This window comes from Schistocerca piceifrons, chromosome 2 (assembly GCF_021461385.2).
Source record: "Schistocerca piceifrons isolate TAMUIC-IGC-003096 chromosome 2, iqSchPice1.1, whole genome shotgun sequence".
Lineage (NCBI taxonomy): Eukaryota > Metazoa > Arthropoda > Insecta > Orthoptera > Acrididae > Schistocerca > Schistocerca piceifrons.
In genome coordinates, this window is record NC_060139.1 from 715,174,172 (window position 1) to 715,196,689 (window position 22,518).

The window sequence follows — 22,518 nt, forward strand, 5'->3', positions numbered from 1 at the left end:
ATCTTTTTCATTGCGTTAGACAGTTGTGTGTTTGCATCGAGGAGAGGTTTATTATTTTATTTGCGGGTTTCGCAGTCTCCGCTGACTTACTGCAAAGTACAGTACAACAAAAACCTACCGTATTGCGCCACAAGTACATGCGTATAAGCTTCTGAATTTCATCGTTAACAGTAAATGATCTACGTTTCTTCACTAAATAACGTCTGTAAACAAAAAGAAGGGAGAAAAGGAAAGAAACATAAAATAAGAACGCATTTTGCTTGGTTACAGCGAGGATAGTAATTCTGCAACTTTTGCGTTTATAACAGACCACATTTACAAAATGTGTTTGAAATTTTCACAGTTGTCCAGCAATGTGTAGTACTGCGAACTGCCGGCGAGGGTAGGATCGACAGATCCAACCGCTGCACGTGCGTCTAGGTACGTCATGTGTTGGTGTCACATGCTCATCATTTGTCATCCACTTTTGGGGTATTTTCCGACATTTGCGGTCCCATGTATCTTATAATAAATTACTTGTCGCAGTGTTGTGTACGTCGCTTCGGGCGTCTTTAAATGTTAATAAGAATCATCCTGTAGATAACAATGCAACGTGAATAATGCTCCACTGGCTGGTCGGAGCCCAGGCAAGAGTGCGAATAGTAACACAGCTCACAAGAAGACGACTGGTTACGTCGTCGAAATATTTTGTGTAAAACTAGAATCAATATCAAGACTTGTAATGTCAAAACTTTACGCCCTTAGCCTTACTATTGTTGTTTTATTATAGTGTTGTCATGCATGTACATACGTTTTTACTATTTACACCGACGATGAATAATTTTTGTCTGTGGTTTATGCGTGGAAAATTGTACGTTTTATTACTGATTAGTACATAGGGCTCGATAAGTAAAATGTGTTGTTATGGAAGGAAAACCTGTCGAGAAGCCCCTCTGTGGATGTGGGGTGGTTAGCGCGCCATAGTGAAAGGCGTAAGGACGCGACGTGACCGCACCAAGACGGAAAGAGCTACCAGTCTATCGCTAACCACTAGAGTCTCAACACTTTATAGGGAAGTGAGGCTAAATTACCTGCGAATTTTGTGGAAAAGTAACTCGGGCGGACGCATTACCAGCTTACAGGAGCGTGGAATATTTGCGGAACGCTCTATGAGATTTGGATGTAGAAATAAGAATTACAGTAGATCAGTTCACGTGATGAACCACGTTTGCGCAGTGTTAATCAATCACCGCTACATCAAAGCATCTTTGCGTGCAAGCCATGTACCGTTTCTGAGACATTGTTCCTCTTACTGCCATCCAACTAACGGAATTCAATATTCATGTGCTACAATACCGTTATTGACCTTAGTCACGTAACCTGTGCCGGAATTCTGTTCTATCCCCTATAATTATTTGACTGTCGGACAATGTTCAATCTAATTTTAAAAGGACTGTTTGATTTGACTGATAGTAGTAACAGAAGTGCTCAGAATATGAATAAAATCATTAGTCAGTTTAAAGCACGTTTCTTACATTGCCTAGCATGAACTGAAAATTTACATGTTGCAAAAAGTAACTAACATATTGTACCATGTTGTTTCAAGACGATTTTAAATATGTAATTCGTGGAAAGGTTTAATTTTGTTCAATACATTTCCGCCTTAGCAGTGTTCCAAATAAGTGTTGCCACTTGTTATTGTAACAAGAGGACACGAATGTTCCAGCACTACATTTGTTCATTGCTTGGCTAGATATTGTAAGACAGACATTCTTCAAAGGTATACAGAACAATTACCAGACATTACTGTGAGGGCGAGATGTTCTAGTTTGTTAACAGCTCATGGTAGTGAGCTATATAAAAATTGTTGTTAGTGAGTGATTTTACGAAACTGCCCTCACCTGGGATAAATGCTGAAAAGTTCGTTTATGTTAAAAAATATTTAAAACCTAAAGTAACACTTATTTCGAAATCGTATGTGCGATTTGGATTGGCGACAGCATTTTTACTGGCTACAAATAATTGCAAGTACCAAATGAATCCGTTTTTAATACTGCTTTCTAATATACTCAGGAACATTGAAGATAGCGCACCCAGGAGAAAGAAAGGTACAAACGCGATACTATACAATCAAGTTCAGGAAGATACGACGATGATATTTGGTTTGTGGGGCGCTCAACTGCACGGTCATCAGCACCCATACCAAGTTCAAATTTTTGCAGAGTACAGTTTTTTTTCACAGTCCAATCTAGCCACTCTCACGAATGATTATGACCACACAAACACCCAGTCCCTGGCCAGAGAAAATCACCAACCAGGTCGGGAATCTAACCTGGGACCTCGTGATCCAGAGGCAGCAATGCTAGCCACTAGACCATCAGTTGCGGACACGAGATACGACATGCAATTGATCCAAGTTTGGTGCCAATGCGCTTGCCCACATACCAGGCAGTGGCGCTGCAACCGGGCAGGGGGCATTATTTAAACGTCGCATACTAGATGTGTCATACACGTGACCATCACATCCCGACTCAAGGAATGCGTTAGTAGTGGTACATTGCCATGTAGATATATTAGACCACATCTGTCACAATCAAGCCATTTGAGAGGGACCTAATCATCGGCACGAAAACCACAGGCTGCTTGACACGCCCTGTGGTTCGCCAGATCGATCGTTCGGAGCGCTCCGTGAGACGTTGTCGGGAGAAGTGGACACGAGGTGGCAGACACGTCACCCAGAGACGACGTACCGGGTCTACAGCGACCAGGAAGACCACTTGGCGAGAGGATCGAAGGAAAGTATGGCAAGCGATCAGGGATTCTACAGTGACTCGCTCCACAATAGAAGCAGATGTACAGGTGCCACTTGTTCCTGAGACAATTTCCATCCGCCTTGCGGATGCGAATTAGCAATCCAGGAGCCGTCGCCGTGGCACTGCCATGGCAACACCGGGACATTGGCGGTTCCAACTACAGTGGCGTCAAGCCAGAACGACGTGGACTGCCGCAGGTTGGCAAAATGTGGTGCATAGTGAAGAGTACCTATTCGTGTTGGGGACGGATGATAACCGCTTACGAGTGTGGAGGCAATCTTGTGAACGGTACAGTTCCAATCACTCTGTCGCGAGCCACACCGTCCTCACAGTCTGGGGGGCCATAGTCTACGGTAGACGGTCCGCTAGAATTGCGGTACGTGGAACCTTAATGGACCAGCGCTATGTTGATGGCATTCTTCAATCCCATGTGGGACCTTTGCTACGTGGTCCACCAGGAGCGTATTTCCAGCAAGTTAACGCTCGTCCGCATACAGCTCTGGTACCGAAGACTTCCCACGTCATGTTCCGACTCTTACGTGGCCGGCCTGCTCCCCAGACTTGTCTACTACAGAGCACGTGTGGGACGAGCTGAAACGACATCGCCGTGTCACTATAGTTGATTTTCAGGAGGCTGTTCAGGATCTGAGGGCCAATCTGCCTCAGGGAAACATCAGAGGTCTAATCAAGTCGATACCGGACCGTGTTGCAGCATGTACTGCAGGAAAATGTGGCCCAACACGTTGTCGATCTTGCAATGTATTTCTCTGCTACTACTCATTGTATGTCTTGATTTATGGATGAAGTGGATCTTTCATTAGTATAATTAGATCTGACAAATTATTTCGATCTGATGTACTCCTCTTGCTGTGCTATTTTCAATATTCTTCCTGCACAATATAATGTTATTTTGAAGGCGAAAGATAGTAGTCCGCCTGGTTCCAACGCAATCGTTACATGATGACGGTCATAAATCCGGTGAAAGATTAACATCGTCTACCTTGCAATTCTAGGGGTGTTACAGGCTGAACAAGTGAAAGCAAACCATTGATCAACCAGCTGGAGAAAACGTGAGATTTCACAGTATTTCACTCCACAGACAGAAAATGTTCTACAGCGTACGCGTGTTGTACAAGCACCAGAGGAAAGATCAAGTTAATCAGTACTTTCGTGACGGAGACAAAAGTTAATTTCCTTTAACGACTGGGTTAGCCGGCCGTTGTGGTGGGTGTTGGTAATGGGCACGTCAAGATGAGGATGTCGACGAATTGCCAACTCAGGGCGTGGATAAGCAATGGTGTGGTGAGCCGGCCGCGGTGGCCGAGTGGTTCTAGGCACTTCAGTCCGGAACCGCGCTGCTGCTACGGACGCAGGTTCGAATCCTGCCTCGGGCTTGGATGTGTGTGATGTCCTTAGGTTAGTTAGGTTTAAGTAGTTCTAAATTCTAGGGGACTGATGACCTCAGATGTTAAGTCCCATAGTCCTTAGAGCCAGTTGACCCAATGGTATGGTGAGTGGTTGATGATAGTTACCTGACAAACCATATATTTGTTATTCAGTATGCGTCAGTAGTTGCGATGTTGCTACAGACGGCCATTGCCCGCAGGGCGTCGGTAGTACACGCACGCTGAGGTAGGCACTGACCGGCATGTGGCTCATAGCCGCAGGCCGGCGGCAGCGAAGGAAGCAGTGACTCTGCTCCAGCAGCACTGCAAGGCCGCTGACCTCGGAGAGCTGGCTGGCCCCCTGCATCAGTCACGCTACCCAGCTGCCGCTGGCAGCATCGGGAGTAGGAGGCCAGGGCGAGCGTGAGCCCCATGTCAACTGAGTACAGGTGGGACAGCCGCCAGCAACGGTGTCTGCCTACCAGAAAAGCGCAGGCAGCAGAAAGTCGTCCTGCACAACTGGGAGTGGACAAGTGTAGTTCCATCGGCTTCAACTTCGAACTGGAGACCACTAAGAGGGCCCCCGGTTACAGAGCGCCGAAACCACTGCATTTATTGGAACGAAAACATAGAAAATGTTGTGGGGAAGTCTAACCAAAGACTGCGTTTTATTGGCAGATCTACTAAGGAGACTGCCTACTTGTCCGACCTCTTTTAGAATGCTGCTGAGCGGTGTAGGATCCTTACCAGGTAGGACTGACGGAGTACATCGAAAAAATTCAAAGAAGGGCAGCACGTTTTGTATTATCGCGAAATATGGGAAGTGTGTCACAGAAATGATACAGGATTTGGGCTGGGCATCATTAAAAGAAAAGCCTTTTTCGTTGCAACAGAATCTTCTCACGAAATTGCAATCACCATCTTTCACCTCCGAGTGCGAAAATATTTTGTTGACACCGACCAACGTTGGGAGAAACGATCACCAAGATAAAATGTGGGAAATCAGTGCTCGTGCGGAAAGATACATGTGTTCGTTCTTTTCGCGGGCTATACGAGGTTGGAATAACAGAGAACTGTGAAGGTGGTTCGATGAACCCTCTGCCGGGCACTTAAATATGATTTGCAGAGTATCCATGTCAAAGGTCCCTCCTCGTTGCTGCATGCCACCAGACAGAGGTACCTCTAACTGAAATTGAGAGGTATTTTTACAATCCTGGTCTCTGGTTGCTTTATATCAAAACTATTTTCTTCCACTCAACTCATAACAAAAACTCGGCGTGGGCATGAGATAAGCGGGCCACCAGCGCTGTGGTCGCTCCGTCTTTCTGCTATATCGTCCGCCTGCTTAGCTTCCCTACCGTGCAGCAGGCCCGGCTTCGATTGGCGACAGCTGAAGTAACCACCTTGGCGTTGTAAAACACTTCTGTTGTATCAGCAAGTATCCCACGATGCAGTAACTTTCTTGGCTGAACGCTTACGTCTCCTGTTGCATCAGCCAAGGGAGATGTCTCAGTTTTCCCATCCATGCCAATTACATGACTCTGCGGACGAACACTGTACTCTCAGTACAGTTCAGCAGAGCCCTCTGTACTTCTGTTCTCGAATGGGACGATGTGGATTTTGTGCACTGTTCAGTCTGTCAGTACGTGTCATAGCTTAGATGTTAAACAGATCATCATTTTACAGCAAGAAAGACTGTAAGCACAGGAAGTTTTCAGCCGAATCTGCGCACAACACATCGACATTCAGCGCTATCGTCAGACACAAAATACTGAAACTGTACCTCTTAGTAATTGACCATAGTCACCGACATCAGCTGATAACCATTAACTACAAATTCCAGCGCTGAAGATAATTCAAAAGCGCTGCTATCTGCATTTTGGTGTCAACTGGAGGCTATGTCGAGACACATGGTACATAGCCGTCTCCAGACGATCAAATTTGACCACTAGATATGCATTAAGGACACTAGTTATCCATTAGGGACAAAATTAATCTACGCCCCCTCCCCTGGTCTCGCGGTCCATGAAGACGTTGGGCAACAGAAACGTGGGATGGGATCTGGATTAATGTCATGGTGTCATGGGATTCTCTTTACCGACGAGTGCAGGATTTGTCTGCTGCCTTATGATCGTGAAGACCGTGTAACCGACCACGCACTGAAGGGCGTGTTGTCTCACAGGTTGAGCAGGGGGATGGTTCAGTCATGCTGTGGGCCAGTATCAGGATACAGATGTCGGACATCTCCAAAAGGATACATTATCGACTGTGGAGTTTTGAAACGAAACCCGCCAATCTATTCCCCCCGCCCCTTAAAGTCATAGTTCAGCAACAGACTCTTCTTTCAAGATGATAAAACACGAGTATCTCCAGTTTTATCTCGAGAACATCTTTCTCTATGAAGCACGAGTCAACGAAATGTAACGCCTTACGGTATCTGTCGACACGAACGCGACTGAACATACCTGAGATCAGTTGACACTTGAACTGCATTGTCCTCACACACTGCTTGACATTATAAGAGCAGTTGTTGTAGAATGGCACAGGCTTGAGCAGCAGTGTTCGACTTCCTTGTGGATAGCATACCAAGGAGGATCCAAGCATGCTGTCGTAGGGAAGTGATCTGTTGTATATTACCCAGCATCAGACATTATTTTCAAATATTTGCAGAAATATGTTATATAAAATAACCTTTCTTTATTTTTTCTACAGTCGTATTGGCCAACTAGGATCACGTTAAGAACTTCAGTTCCTCTTCTTCCTTTGTTGTTGTTTCCTATTTTTCCAGCATTCCCTCATTTTCTCCCCATGAAGTCTCTTCCTTTCATCTGTCCATGTTGTTCCCGATTTTTTATTTCTTCTTCTTTGAAAGCCTTCCAAATTTAGTATTTTGTTTTTAAAACGGTTTCTTTCTGCTATTTCTGATTCTTTGATGTTGTTTCTTTAAAGATCTTTTCTCACTTCTGGAATCCATGCTATTGTCGATTTCTTCTTCCAGAAATATAGGTGTATTTGTTTTGTTAGTCTATTTCCATCCATTCGGTAGAGATGTCCCAAAAATGTTAATTTTCGTTTGGCAATTACTTCAGATATTTCTCTATATTTTTGTAGATCTCCTCATTACTTCTTATTTTCCAACCATCTGCAGTTTTCATTGCACCCATTATTTTTCTAATAATCCTTACCTCTAGTTTGTCCATCTTATAGTTCATCGTTAGGCATTCAGATCCATATAAACATTCTGGTCATTCCACTGTGGTGTAGTGTTTTAGTTTTGTTTTTCTAGATATACATTTCTTGTTGTAAATACACTCCTGGAAATGGAAAAAAGAACACATTGACACCGGTGTGTCAGACCCACCATACTTGCTCCGGACACTGCGAGAGGGCTGTAGAAGCAATGATCACACGCACGGCACAGCGGACACACCAGGAACCGCGGTGTTGGCCGTCGAATGGCGCTAGCTGCGCAGCACTTGTGCACCGCCGCCGTCAGTGTCAGCCAGTTTGCCGTGGCATACGGAGCTCCATCGCAGTCTTTAACACTGGTAGCATGCCGCGACAGCGTGGACGTGAACCGTATGTGCAGTTGACGGACTTTGAGCGAGGGCGTACAGTGGGCATGCGGGAGGCCGGGTGGACGTACCGCCGAATTGCTCAACACGTGGGGCGTGAGGTCTCCACAGTACATCGATGTTGTCGCCAGTGGTCGGCGGAAGGTGCACGTGCCCGTCGACCTGGGACCGGACCGCAGCGACGCACGGATACACGCCAAGACCGTAGGATCCTACGCAGTGCCGTAGGGGACCGCACCGCCACTTCCCAGCAAATTAGCGACACTGTTGCTCCTGGGGTATCGGCGAGGACCATTAGCAACCGTCTCCATGAAGCTGGGCTACGGTCCCGCACACCATTAGGCCGTCTTCCGCTCACACTCCAACATCGTGCAGCCCGCCTCCAGTGGTGTCGCGATAGGCGTGAATGGAGGGACGAATGGAGACGTGTCGTCTTCAGCGACGAGAGTCGCTTCTGCCTTGGTGCCAATGATGGTCGTATGCGCGTTTGGCGCCGTGCAGGTGAGCGCCACAATCAGGACTGCATACGACCGAGGCACACAGGGCCAACACCCGGCATCATGGTGTGGGGAGCGATCTCCTACACTGGCCGTACACTACTGGTGATCGTCGAGGGGACACTGAATAGTGCACGGTACATCCAAACCGTCATCGAGCCCATCTTTCTACCATTCCTAGACCGGCAAGGGAACTTGCTGTTCCAACAGGACAATGCACGTCCGCATGTATCCCGTGCCACCCAACGTGCTCTAGAAGGTGTAAGTCAACTACCCTCGCCAGCAAGATCTCCGGATCTGTCCCCCATTGAGCATGTTTGGGACTAGATGAAGCGTCGTCCCACGCGGCCTGCACGTCCAGCACGAACGCTGGTCCAACTGAGGCGCCAGGTGGAAATGGCATGGCAAGCCGTTGCACAGGACTACATCCAGCATCTCTACGATCGTCTCCATGGGAGAATAGCAGCCTGCATTGCTGCGAAAGGTGGATATACACTGTACTAGTGCCGACATTGTGCATGCTCTGTTGCCTGTGTCTAGGTGCCTGTGGTTCTGTCAGTGTGATCATGTGATGTATCTGACCCCAGGAATGTGTCAATAAAGTTTCCCCTTCCTGGGACAATGAATTCACGGTGTTCTTATTTCAATTTCCAGGAGTGTATTTTTGGTCAAACCATATGCTCTTTCCGTTTTGTTAATTCTTACATCTACTACAGATTTTTCTAGTCCATTCTGTTATATAATTTCTCCAAGATATTTAAATTTATTTACTCGCTCTATTTTACCTATTTGTGTTTCTACGGATTTTGGTGCATTTTTTATATTCGTCATGAATTTTGTTTTTTCAGCTCAAATTTTCAGACCAGTTCTGTTTGCTAATTTTTCCAGAATGTTTATTTGAGTATGTTGTTCTTGTGGTCTTTAGTACAAACAATGGTTTGATGCAGTTCTCCATGCTATACCATCCTCTGTGAGCCTCTTCATCTCAAAATAATTACTGCCACCTACGTCCGTCTGAATCTGCTCATTATATTCATCTCTTGGTCCCTCTCTACGCTCTCTACGTTTTTCCCTCCACTTCCATCCAGTATGAAACTGGTGATTCTTTGATGTCTCAGAATGTGTCCTGTCAACCGATCCCTTCTTTTGGTCAAGTTGTGTCACAGATTTCTTGTCTCCCCAGTGCTATTCAGTACCTCCTTCTTAGTTACGTGATCTACCATTCTAATCTTCAACATTCTTCTGTAGCACCACACTGCGAAAACTTCTATTCTCTTTTTATCTAAACTGTTTATCGGTCATGTTTCACTCCCATACATGGCTACACTCCAGACAAATTTCTTCAGAAAAAGACTTCCTAACACTTAAATCTATATTCAGTGTTCCAAATTTCTCTTCTTGAGAAATTATTTTCTGTTTCATATTCACGTAATCTTCAGTATATACACTGAAACGAATTTGATTGTCTTTGTGTTAAAATTGCCTTGAGTACAACTATGCTAACATGCATTGCACATTGCGTGATTTTTTTAACAGAGGTTATTCGAACAGTGCTTTTTGGAGAAGTAGCGTGATTTATTTCAGTTGAACGTGCAGCGAAGTGTTACATCACAGGTAGGACGGCAGATCAGAGTTCACCGTTGTTACCTTTGTTGTGTAAGTAGGAATTAACATCATTGCCATGAACAGCTTTGTACCGCGTCTTCAGGGAACAGTGAATAGTTACACACTTCTATATAGACTTACAGTAGTATCAGTAACTGAAAATGGTTGTCCTACACGTCAGTCAGTATCAACGTCTTGATTGCTGAAAGGTTATCTGTCACAGACGCTAGGTCAAACTCCCTATGATATTCTGGTTATTTATTTATTATTTATAAGTTCATTTAACTCCTTACGTGGAGCGTAGGGTTGCAACAAGAGATGGCCATCCTGATACGTCTTCTCTTAGTATTTTCACTTCTTCCCATACTATTCCTTCTGCATCAGCTGATGGTCTCCACGTCATTTTGGGCGTACCTCGTCTCCGTCGTCCCTGGTGGGATCTAATAAGGTGCTTCCTTCGCAATATGTTCTTCTGAAGTGCATGTCCTAACCCTCTCCACCTCCTGCTTTTTATTTGCAGCTTAACTGGCTTCTGGCTGGTTATTTCTCAGAGTGTTTAGTTAGAGGCGACGTTTGGCCACGTTATTCCCAGGATGTTCCTCAGACATCTATTGTTGGATGTCTGCAGCTTATGGATTAGCTGCTTTGTCACTTCCATGTTTCACACCAGATAGAAACAGTGATTTTACATTACATTCAAATATCAGCAATTTGGTCCTCAATATTATTTCCATTGATCCCTAGATGGAGCGGAGAGTTGTAAAAGCGCCCTTAGATTTGTTGATGCGGCTGTTAATGTCCTCTGTTGCACCATCATATGGTGTGATCATGCTCCCAAGGTAGTAAAACTTATCCACACTTTCGATTATCTGGCTCCCAAGCTTAAGCTCTGCGGTGTTGTTATCATTTGTCGGCATGTCTTTTGTTTTTTGGGTTTTAATTTTCAAACCGATTTTCTTCGTCGCAGATTTGAGACCTATTTTCCCTTTCATATCGTTGAGACTGTGCCGCAGAAGGCAAAGGTCATTTGCAAAATCTAGGTATTGCTCCATTTCATTCCTCTCACTGTATTAATTGCTTGCGCTATTACAAGATTCAGTGCTATGTTAAATAGTATCGATGAGAGCATTCAGCCTTGCTTAACTCCTGTTTCCTGAAAGCAGACTTTGTATTGAACTTGGCACGTGTGGTTTTCATACAAGCACTTGACAAGAGCGATTATTTTTTGGGAATTCCAAAAGTTTGCAGTGAGCTCCATATCTTAGTGCTGATTATACTGTCGAAGGCCTTTACAAACTCTACAACTAGCATGTAAACCGATGACTGGTATTCATATGAATGTTCAGCTATTATTCTCAAGGTGTTTACCTGGTCAATGCAAGAGCGACCATTCATGAATCCTGCTTGTTCTCTTCCTTTTTCTTGTCTGCACGTACTTTTATCCTACTTAGGATTATTAGCGAGAGGATCTTGCTTGGGATTAACAGCAGGATGATGCCTCTCCAATTATCACAAACCGATATTTCTCCTTTCTTGGGGAGCTTGATGAGCAAGAATCTGTTCCAGTCAGTTGGTACTTTTTTATTCATCCATATGGCTGTCAGGAGAAGAAGTAAAATTTTTGCTGTTATAAAGGCATCTACTTTAAGTAACTCTGAACTGATGTTGTTCAGGCCCGAAGCTTTTCCATTCTTTATTTATTGGTCTGCTTTAGCGATTTGTTCTTGGATTTCGGTTCTAAGTTGACATATCTTGTGGAACCCCTTCCCCACCCACATTTAGTCGAGTTACACTGTCATCTGTAGTTTCGCGGTTCAGAACGTTCTCAGAATGTTGTATCCACCTCTGCGTTGGTGGCGGATGCAGAAATACCTCAAGGAGGGGGCTCTAAAGATCAGGGCCTTTCCAACGATGACGTCATTCGGAAATTTATGTGTGTGGAACTTTTATTGTCTATTCCGTTCCTTTCTAGTGCATTCGATGAGGGTCTATATAGTAACAATGCGTTTATAGAAATCTTCTCGATGTCACCTTTACCGGAGATATACGCATTATCGTATTACGAGTTAGGTATGCGAAACTATTGTTACGTTATTTTTACTGAGAAATTACTATGAATTACTATTATTAATTCTTCACAATTAACTGATCACGCTCACTCTTGACTAATCTTCACACTTGTACTTGCTACAACTAGGACGTTTTACTTATTCATTGTTCAGTCATAATGCTTCTGATTCTGAATCTAAACTAGCTTCCTATTCGGCTCATAATCCGTACTTACAACGCTACATATCGATAGTTCTCTGTACAAGAAAACAGTAGAATATTCGCGACTTTTCTCGAACAAATGCCAGACACAATAGCTTATCGAGATCACTAGAATGGCCGCGACTTTTCTCGTCGGTATGTGTTAGGTATCTATGTGCCAGACAGAAACGTATAAAATACGATGACGGGAACGCTACGGAACGTACAACTGCTCGATAACTTGATTCAGTCGAGTCGACTGACGAAAGAAACGAACGAATAGCGTGCGGGCTGACTGGCGGGGGCGGCGCGGGTGGAAATTCGGTCGCCCCGCAAGGTGGGAGGGGGGCGCCCCGCGTCCTCCATATGTATCCGCCACTGCTCTGCATTTGGTCTTCTCGATTTGTGACTAGTTTTCCTTGCTTTTCTTTGATTGTCACATCAGCCCCAAATCTGTTATTTCACAGTTTCCTTGTGATGTTATATAGGGTCTTGGTATCACCTCTGTTAGCTGCGAGATTATTAAAATCAAATGTGTGTGAGTTCCTAAGGGACCATACTGCATAGGTCATCGGTCTCTAGACTTACTCACTACTTAAACTAAGTTAAACTTATGCTAAGAACAACACACACCCATGAAAGAGGGAGGATGCGAGATTATTGACTAATGTTCTCTTATCTTTCTGAAACTCCTCTTCACCACCCAATTTAATATGCAGAGTTCCTGTTGGATTTCTTCTTTTACTTCCTTTGTCTGTGATTTCTCAGTTGTATCGAGAACTCTTCTCGGACATTTGTTTTGTCCAACTTTCCAAATTATACTTAATCCTCTTCTGCCCACAATGTCTCTTGTGTGCAGCTATTTTTAGACGGACTGTTGCTAGCATAAGGTAGTGGTCGCTACCGACCTCTGCACCTCTTTTATTCCTCACAACTAGAAGTGATTTTCGCCAGGTAATGCTAATTGCGAAGTGGTCTATCTGGTTCTCTGTTCTGCCGTCTGGTGAAACCCACAACACTTTGAGACACCGTTTATTGGGGTAAATGGAACCTCCAATGATCAGGTTAAACATGCCGCACAGGTCTGTGAGATTTTCTTCATTGTCATTTCGGGTGCCCAATCCATGTTGCCCGATAATCTGCTCTATCTCATGGTTGTCACTCCCAATTTTTGCATTAAAGTCACCCATCAGCAGGAGGATAACTCTTTTTCGATACTTTTGCAGTGTTTCTTGGAGTTTGCTATAAAACTTTTCATTCTCATCATCTTCAGACACTTCCGTTCGTGGGTAACATGGTACAATGGTCGCTGGTCTTACCCTCATCGCAATGCGAGCGACTATGATTCTCTCCGCAATTGTTTACCACTCTATTAAATACCCCTTTGCTCTCGGGTCTAGTATTAATGCCACTCCTTCACTATGGGTTTCATCCTTTCTTCCAGAGTGGAGGAGGATATGTCATTCCTTTATTCTTCTTCTACAAATCCAGTTATTCCTGTTTCACTCAATCCTAAAATTTCTAATCTGTATCGTTCCATTTCTTGTCCCACTTCCGTTTGTTTACCTGTTTGCTAGATTCTTCTGATGTTCCATAACCCTATTCGTGTCACCTTTTTCATTGCGAAGGTTATCATCTTTAAATCCGCCAGATCGTTGGTATTCTCTGTTGCAGTTTCTGTGATCTGCTGGTTTCAGATTCATGGGTTATCGCCCTATACTGCCTAGCTCGGATTATTGCTTTCGAAAAATTCTATATCATTCTACATTCACACTGTTGTATATGCACATATCATATTCAAAAGTTTCACAGTCAAATTATATCCACAGTACAGTCTAGAAGCTATACAGTTTAAAGGTTACACAAGAATCACAATTGAAAACTCCGATTATACATTAGGAATATTCCGCGGAAACATTACAATATCAGTGTTGTAAGGTTCTCATGTGTTTTCTGCTATTGGAAAGAATTCACCTTTGCTGTACTGGGACAAAGATAATGAGCGAACAGCAGCAGTAGTGAATAAGATCCCTGATTCTTTGTTTAGTTTTATCTGTGGTTGACTTGATAATCAGTCTGTGTTGCTGCATTTTCATTTCAGGCATATAGAGTGTAACCGAGCGAGGTGGCGCAGTGGTTAGCACACTGGACTCGCATTCGGGAGGACGACGGATCAATCCCGTCTCCAACCATCCTGATTTAGGTTTTCAGTGATTTCCCTAAATCGTTTCAGGCAAATGCCGGGATGGTTCCTTTGAAAGGGCACGGCCGATTTCCTTCCCAATCCTTCCCTAACCCGAGCTTGCGCTCCGTCTCTAATGACCTCGTTGTCGACGGGACGTTAAACACTAACTACCTACCTACCTATAGCGTGTAGTTGAGTTTTTCAAAGAATGAGATCTGTTTTCTGTGAATCCGGAAGAAGCTATCTAGAATACTTTTTTATGGAGATGGAAACTAATATATATAACACTTTCTTGTTCTTTATATTACTGTAGAAGATTCTGGAGCAATTTTAAAGGTATGAGAGAATTTTGTAATTGTTGAGTCCTTATATGTTGTGCTGCATTTTTCTCAATAATCGGAGTTTGGTTTCTCAAAAACTATTTTCTTTAAAGTGAAATCCACCTCCGTGATTCATAGAAAAGTTTTAAATTTTTGTCGTATGTGCACTGCACCATACGCTCCTCGAAGTCACAGATTGTTTCTGACAAACAAATTGAGAGTACATTATTTATCTTCTGCTGCTGCGTCCGCTGATTTGCATTTGCTTTCGAGAACGTCTGTACTCCAGACACAAAAACAGCACGCTGACCATGAGGGAAATCACTTTTATTTCAGGGCAGATCTCACATTTCATTCTTGTGCAAACATTGTGTAGTCACGAATGTCAGACGCGAACGATGTTGGTAGTTTCAAATTTGTAGTCTAATATTGTAACACATGTCACACATCGTTCATAATGTGCTTCGGTACTGAGTTTTAGTTATATAATCTTTACTGATCATACAAGTATCTTCTTTGGAATTTAATTAGATTCATTTTCTTTATTTCAGATTTTGTATCTCATGAAGTTTAAAGTTTTGTTTCACGACACTGTTCATAAGCATAACACAGGCCAAGGAACGATTACTTGTGTTCAGCAATAGAATACGATAAATTAATACACGTTTCAGGAGTTAAAAGTTTTTTGAAATCACTATATTCAGTATTGTCCTATACAGACATTATTTTATAGAAAACAAGCACAATATCACATTGAAATGTTACTCATTTAAAAGTGTTAAATTTAAAAGTAGTTGTGACGTAAGATACCTCAGAACGTATAGTCTTTGGACACCACGGAAATGACCATGCTGACGGCAGCTAGTTCATGCACTGCATCAGGGCCTCGTCTTCCAGGAACTCAGTGGGCGTCGGTATTCGTCTTCTGGCGTTCGACTCCACAGCTTTTCTCCTCAATTGCGTGTGTGTATTTTCCTGAAGGGAAACCTCCCTGACATTACAGTACAAGGAAATTTTCGTTTGTCAGAACCCGCGTCCCATGATATAGTTGTTGCATCAGCGTCCTCGACTACACTGCTCTCTTACCGAGGTGTGTTTACTGACGGAAACTTCAATGACGGAGCGCTTATGAGACAGGTAGAAAAAATTAAATATTTAGGGGCATTTATTGACAAAAGGGGATTAGGTAATAAAGAAGAGTACAACGAAGCAGAAAAATAATAGCGTGTACGAATTCTTTTTGCTGGGACAAAACGTTTCTAACAACAGAAGCTAAACGGCAGAATCTATGCTATGCCACGGATCAGAACTACGTATTTTAATTGCTGATCTCAAAACTAGACTGTGGAAATGATTATTTACGCAATAGCGCCGGATTATTATGAATCGGGATAAAAGACAATTATGAAATAAAATCTAGAATGAGGAGAAATGAAAGCAGCGATATTACTGAAAGAAACCAATTGAACTTTCATGAGGACATTATATTAGTTTGTAAGTTTCCACAGTATGGACATTTGTTGAGAACACCACATTGGCAGTCGCTAAAGAAAATGTTTTATCAGAGACCATCTGGCACATGGGAAAGCGGCTGATCACGACGTTCTTCAAAAGACCGTATCAACGAAATCATGGAACACTGTAGTGTCATAGAATACGCAAGCAGGATGATCGGAATAGAGAAGCTTGGCAGAAGCAACATCTTATTATTAATTAATCTTATCCTCTACAATAAATTATTTCATGATTCATTAACCGAATTTTCGCTTCTCGTAATTTTGACTATCGACATCGCATCCACCCATAGCCAGTCATCTAACTGATAACCTCAATTATAGGTAATTTATTTTCATTGCCAAATTACTTAAAAGTGCAGAGTAAACTTCACCTGTTCACAACCAGCTATGCCACTTACTTTGTTTTACTTTTAGCGTAGGCGAAGATTAGATGGGTGGTGGTGGTGGTGGTGGCGAATCTGTGTTCCACCTTACTTCGAATACATGCACACGTTTATTTTGTGTGAACACTGTGCGTGGTGACTGTGAGATGAACGAATGGTTTGTTATACAAAAGACGTCTGACATTTCGTCTTTCATGTCAATGTTGTCCGCGCACTAAAGGCACACTGCAGACAATGATTCAGTAGTTGTTAGCGGTTAAGGTGCTGGAATAGTATTTAAAACGAAGAGTATTAAATTCTCACATGGACAGCCTCATTTCGAGTTTTCGTATTTGCTTCAGGTGTATGCCGGTGTGTTACCACACTACAGGCTACGACGGACATCTTCCTTCCTGTGTTCGGCCCTTGTTCCGACTCCAATTACTTCGATATCGACGAGACAGTAGGCTGTAGCCTCTCCTCTTTGCTTACAGGTTCCGGTAGCAGCTCAAGTAAGCAACTTGATAATGAATTGTTTTTTGAGTGGAGTGACTCTTTATTAAGAGTAAGTTTCATGTAGTGTTCTTAATTTATAGCCTTATTTCATGGACATTATTCTTAGCACCGCATGTCTGCGTTGTTTCCTCCATCACTCTCTTGTTAGACGACCGTGCTTCATCATGGCGTCGTTAACTTGGCAGGCAGAGACCTTCAGACTACAACAAGCGCGATAAGTTCGTTATTGACCCACAGAAGAATGCTGCTCAAAGCTCACCACAGCCATTTGTTTCTCAGATAGTCGACACAGTATGTACAAGAAATGCTTCACATTAGTCTCTGTATGACTTAAATCTTCAAAACTGTCAAACAACAAAAATTCTGGTAAGCAATATTTTTCCTTTTTATTTATTTATTTATCTATTTTTTTAATTGGATTATATATTGTCGTAGTCACCAAGCGAGAAAGATCCTAGTGGATGTGTAACGTGCAAGTACAATTAAAGTCATAGGTTTCCGTTAAGTATGGACATCATATGATTGGAATATAATGATCTATAAGCAGTTACTGGAAAATAAGAGTCCGCATATCCTAAGACTATTTTCAAATACTATGACTACCAGCGGCTGGAAAGTTGAATAAAATGTTAATGTCTCTTAGTTCTACTGCTTATTCTTAGTGTTCATTTTATGTACTGTCTTATTTCAATTTCAAGTTTTTGGAATTCATTCTAGATCTGTTTGCCGGAAGATAACACGGTAGTATATTTTACAGTTCTCATTTGATGTAGCACTACACACTGCTTATACCAGTTAAGAACTCAAGTTGATGACGTAGATTATAAATGTGTAACTAAGAAACAAAACAAAATAATGGACAAAGAAAAACCTCTAATTACGAAACCTTGATCTTAATTAGTGGCTAAATTTCTAATACATAAACGTTGACTGCCTGCCTCTGAAATGACTGAGACTTGCCCAACAATTATAAATTGCAAAGCGTCCACTACTATACAATGATTTTCTTGATGCAATAATTTACCAACAGCCGTGTGTATTGTAGAAATTTATTTTGTTTTATTAACTTCTATGTGCTACCAGTTTCGCCATTACACTGATGCCATCTTCAGGCCCCTGTTCAATGAGTAGAAGAAATGTACTAATATAAAAATTATAAAAAATATAGAACATACGTTAACAATTTACAGGTATCATGTTAACTATGTAAGTGGCTCAAAGAGATATATTGTATATCATTAAAACTATATATAACATTAGGGCACATAATGCTTCTGCCTATGTCATGCTGTTGTTAATAGTTTTCCCTGTTTTGCTCAAATCTTACTTCTAATAACATTCCCCAGTTAGGTATTCGTATAACCTTACTACAATTTAGTTATAAGGGGGTGTTTACCACAGTGAGTTGTGGTTAGCTGCTACCTAGGATGGATGAACAGTTTTACAGACACAGCGTTGTAGGTGTTACCCCCCTAGATTTAATGATATCGGTATGCATAAATAGGCAGTGACTTATATTTCATTTTTGGTTCAGATCATCAGTGATGTACCAGCAAAATTACTTATATTCTCATAGATAGTGTTAGGTCAATGTTGCCATACATCTTCAAATGAGATACTTATAATTCTTGAGTACTGATGATCGTGGGAATTGTAGTATAATACTTTGGAATTTTGTGTACTGTACTTAGATGCTATTTTGATATTAGCCAAGATAAGGAACTTATGGTCAATACTACATTTTTCCCCTCCCATGGAAGTTGTCCACTGCCATCACTTACAAATGTGTCCAACATCATTTTCTAACCCATTTGGATTACTGTACTGCACTCTTGAGTTGCCACTTAACCAATTTTATACTTGATGCTACATTGCATTTCCTGACACTCAGCTAATCGGTATAAGTCCATAAGTCCGTTATTGTGTGACTTTAACTAGTCAAATACTTTGACCAGTTTTTAGGTACCGTGACATTTCGACCCATGCAGATAGTTTCTGACTCATTACGGTCATTAGACAGAATATGATGACACTGGATGATGTACTTAAGATCCAGATAGTCATCTCATACGCTACTACACCTGCCCTTAATGGAACCCCAGAATGATTTGACATGGTTATACATCATACCTTTAGTCTTAGGGATTGTATACATTTCATTTTGAGATTTATCTTCGTACATATAGGCGGCCTCCTATATTTCTCTTTTTCTTCCTTTCCTTTTTATTCAATCGATTCCACTTGATATAATCCTGCATAATTGTATAGGACTTATATGTATGGAGATAGACATTTCTTGATATACAGAGATTGAGAAACTTCTTTGTAACCATGTCTACATAAGGCAGCTACTGGCATTGCATTAATCCACTCAGGAAGCACAATGTGGGGTTGTTCCAGCCGTACCATCAGCTCATACCGAGTGAAATCGTAGTAATCTGACCAAGCTGCGGTTTTCCAGTCGTCTAGGGCCCAACCAATATAGTCAGGAATCCCGGAGAGGCGCTCCAGGCGATGTCGTGCTGTTAGCAAAGGCACGCGCATCGTCGTCTGCTGCCATACCCCATTAACGCCAAATTTCGACACACTGTCCAAACGGATACGTTCGCCGTGCGTCCCAGATTAATTTCTGCGGTTATTTCACGCAGTCTTGCTTGTTTGTTAGCACTGACAACACTGTGCAAACGCAGCTGCTCTCAGCCGATAAGTGTAGACCGTCGGCCACTGTGTTGTCCTTGGTGAGAGGTGACGCCTGAAATTTGATATTCTTGCACACTGTGGGTCTCAGAATAGTGAATTCCCTAACGATTTCTGAAATGTAATGTTGCCTCCAACTACCATTTCTCTTTCGTAGTCTATCACTTTCTGTCGTGCGGCCATAGACACGTCGGAAACCTTTACACGTGAATCACCCAAGTACAAACGACAGCTCCGCTAATGCACTGCCTTTTTGTAATTTGTGTACGCGGATACTACCATCATTGTATGTACGCATATCGCTATCCAATGACCTTAGGCACCTCAGTGTACTACCCTGTTGGTTATTAAAACTGTAACAGCAGGAAGTGAAACGTCCCCTTTGAACAATTTATACTGGACTGTGCTTAACCTGACACACAATACTTTGTTAGCGCAACGCAATCTGACTTTCAAAATTCCCTACAAAAGAATGGCCCTGACTAACATTAAACTATACCTTTCACAAATCACTTACCTCACAAAAATCTTCGCTGCTCAAGCTACTGCAATACAGCAAGCGCCACTACTGCCAGCTAAATAAAAGATTCAAACTACTAAAGGCACTAACTACTGATAGGGATAGTTAGCAAATGAAAGATATTAATAGAGAACAAACAATGTATTTACCTTAATATCATCACAAGTCATAATATATATATCAGTTCATGACAAATTGCAAACCTCCGCCATCTCTCTCCCCACACCCACCACTGCTGGCGGCTCACCTCCAACTGCGCAACGCTACGCGCTGTTCACAGCCAGCTGCCTAACACTACAATGGCGAGTATTACAACAATGCAAAGCAGACACAGACTGCACACAGCACAGCCAGTGATTGTCATACAGAGGTGGCGTTACCAATAAAAAACCTAAACAGCCTACTTACATAGAGAAAACATAAACAGCCTACTTACATAGCCCCCATGCTCCCCACAAAAATTTTTACAAATGGTGTTGGGCACTGGCCAATACAGATTTGACAAAAATTTTTCACAATTACAGTAACAAAGATATAAAATGCACACACTTATTAATATTATGTTGGTCAAAAGATCAAAATTTCTCACAGTCCATAAAGACAGTCCACATTGTTCATCACATTAGAATAGCAGTGTTTTTTCTCAAAGTCTGAGCAGTAAAAGAAAATGCACACGGAAGTAGTGGATTTCCATGCAGTCTTGAAGAAGTAGTGTTGTCCTTCCAATGGAAAGACAGTGCTGACTCTTGATATGCATACAGGTAATGGGCCACAACAGAGCAAACCCACAGCAGAGTCATTCGAAGTTCTGACGAATATTGGTAGGTAGGTCATCACAGAGCAGACCCACTGGAGTCCTGGTAGAGAGTATGGTATTGGTGGGCCACCAGAGGTGCAGACCCACTGCAGACCTTGTAGAAATAATGGCGTTGGTGGGCCACCAAAGATGTAGACCCACTGTAGTCCTTGTAGAGATGGCCAGCAGCCATCTGTTGCGATTGTGCAGGTGCACAATCACCATCAAAGAGTCTTGCAGACAATATAGCAAGTCCATAACCACCACTTGTGCGCTCACAAAGTTTTTGGAATTGTCCTTAGAACCAGCAATGCTGTTATCCAGTCCCTTGCTGAATCATTAACACACGTGCAAACACTATCAGTCCCTACTTCTCACATATTGTCCATATACTATGACCAACAGAAACGTGTGCAGTGAAATGTAACTTAATTTGAAGAACTGGTGTCAATTACAATTTTATAACAGAAGAATACAATAACAAAGGTACAAAATACATCATTAAAGAACATAACAATACAGATAACATTTGTAGTAAAACAAGCGTTACAAAAGAATAGAAATAAACATATACATCAGTGTTACAAAAATAGTGACATAAGTACATACATAAAATAATGAGAATAGTTTTCTAAACATTAATTTCACACATGAACATTGAAACAGAACAGAATTGTAAACAACTTTACAAAGAAAATAACATATTATTAATGCAACTTATATTTGAGGACAACAGTATTCCTCCTCATAGTGAATATAGCTTAGTATTAGAAGAGAAAAAAATTCTATGAAACAGTACACAGAGACAGGATGAAAACAAATACTCAAGGGTACACAAACACATAGTGGGATAACACCAATAGGAAAGGACAGGGTTCGTTTTCAGTGTAACATTTGGTACTGCAGTCCAACCCAAAACTTCATATATCTTTCCTCTTATTTCATCCTTTGTTTCCACCAAAAAAAATTCTATCTAAGCATGCTTTCTGTATTTATATGTTCACACATTTCTTACCTCAACATTTATTTCCAAGAAAATCCTACCTAAACCTGTTTTCTCAATGCATTTCTTCCAATTCATCGCAACTCATTCTCTTAGAGGCTACCCCCTCTTAAGCTAACTTAAATCTACTGAGCTCAGATGCTAAACTAAGGGACGAGGCAATGCAGCATCACATAACAATTAATATAAACAGCAATGCAAAAAATGCAAATTGGCGAAGCTAGCAGCATAAATGAGCAAAAGTCAAATTCAATAACACTATACCTGGCAAACAGCAGCAACTTATACCTAAACATGACATAGCTCAAGCAGAAAAAATAGTACACTAAAGATAACAATGCAGATAAGGGAAATGTATAATCACATCTTAATGTCTATGTAATTAAAGTGGTGCACCACAAGAAGTTATTCTACCAAAAAGTTACCAATTACTTGAAAAGAAAATTATGAATGCAGTTACTAGTTCCTTCTTATTGTTCTTTCCTTTCCAAGTGCTCC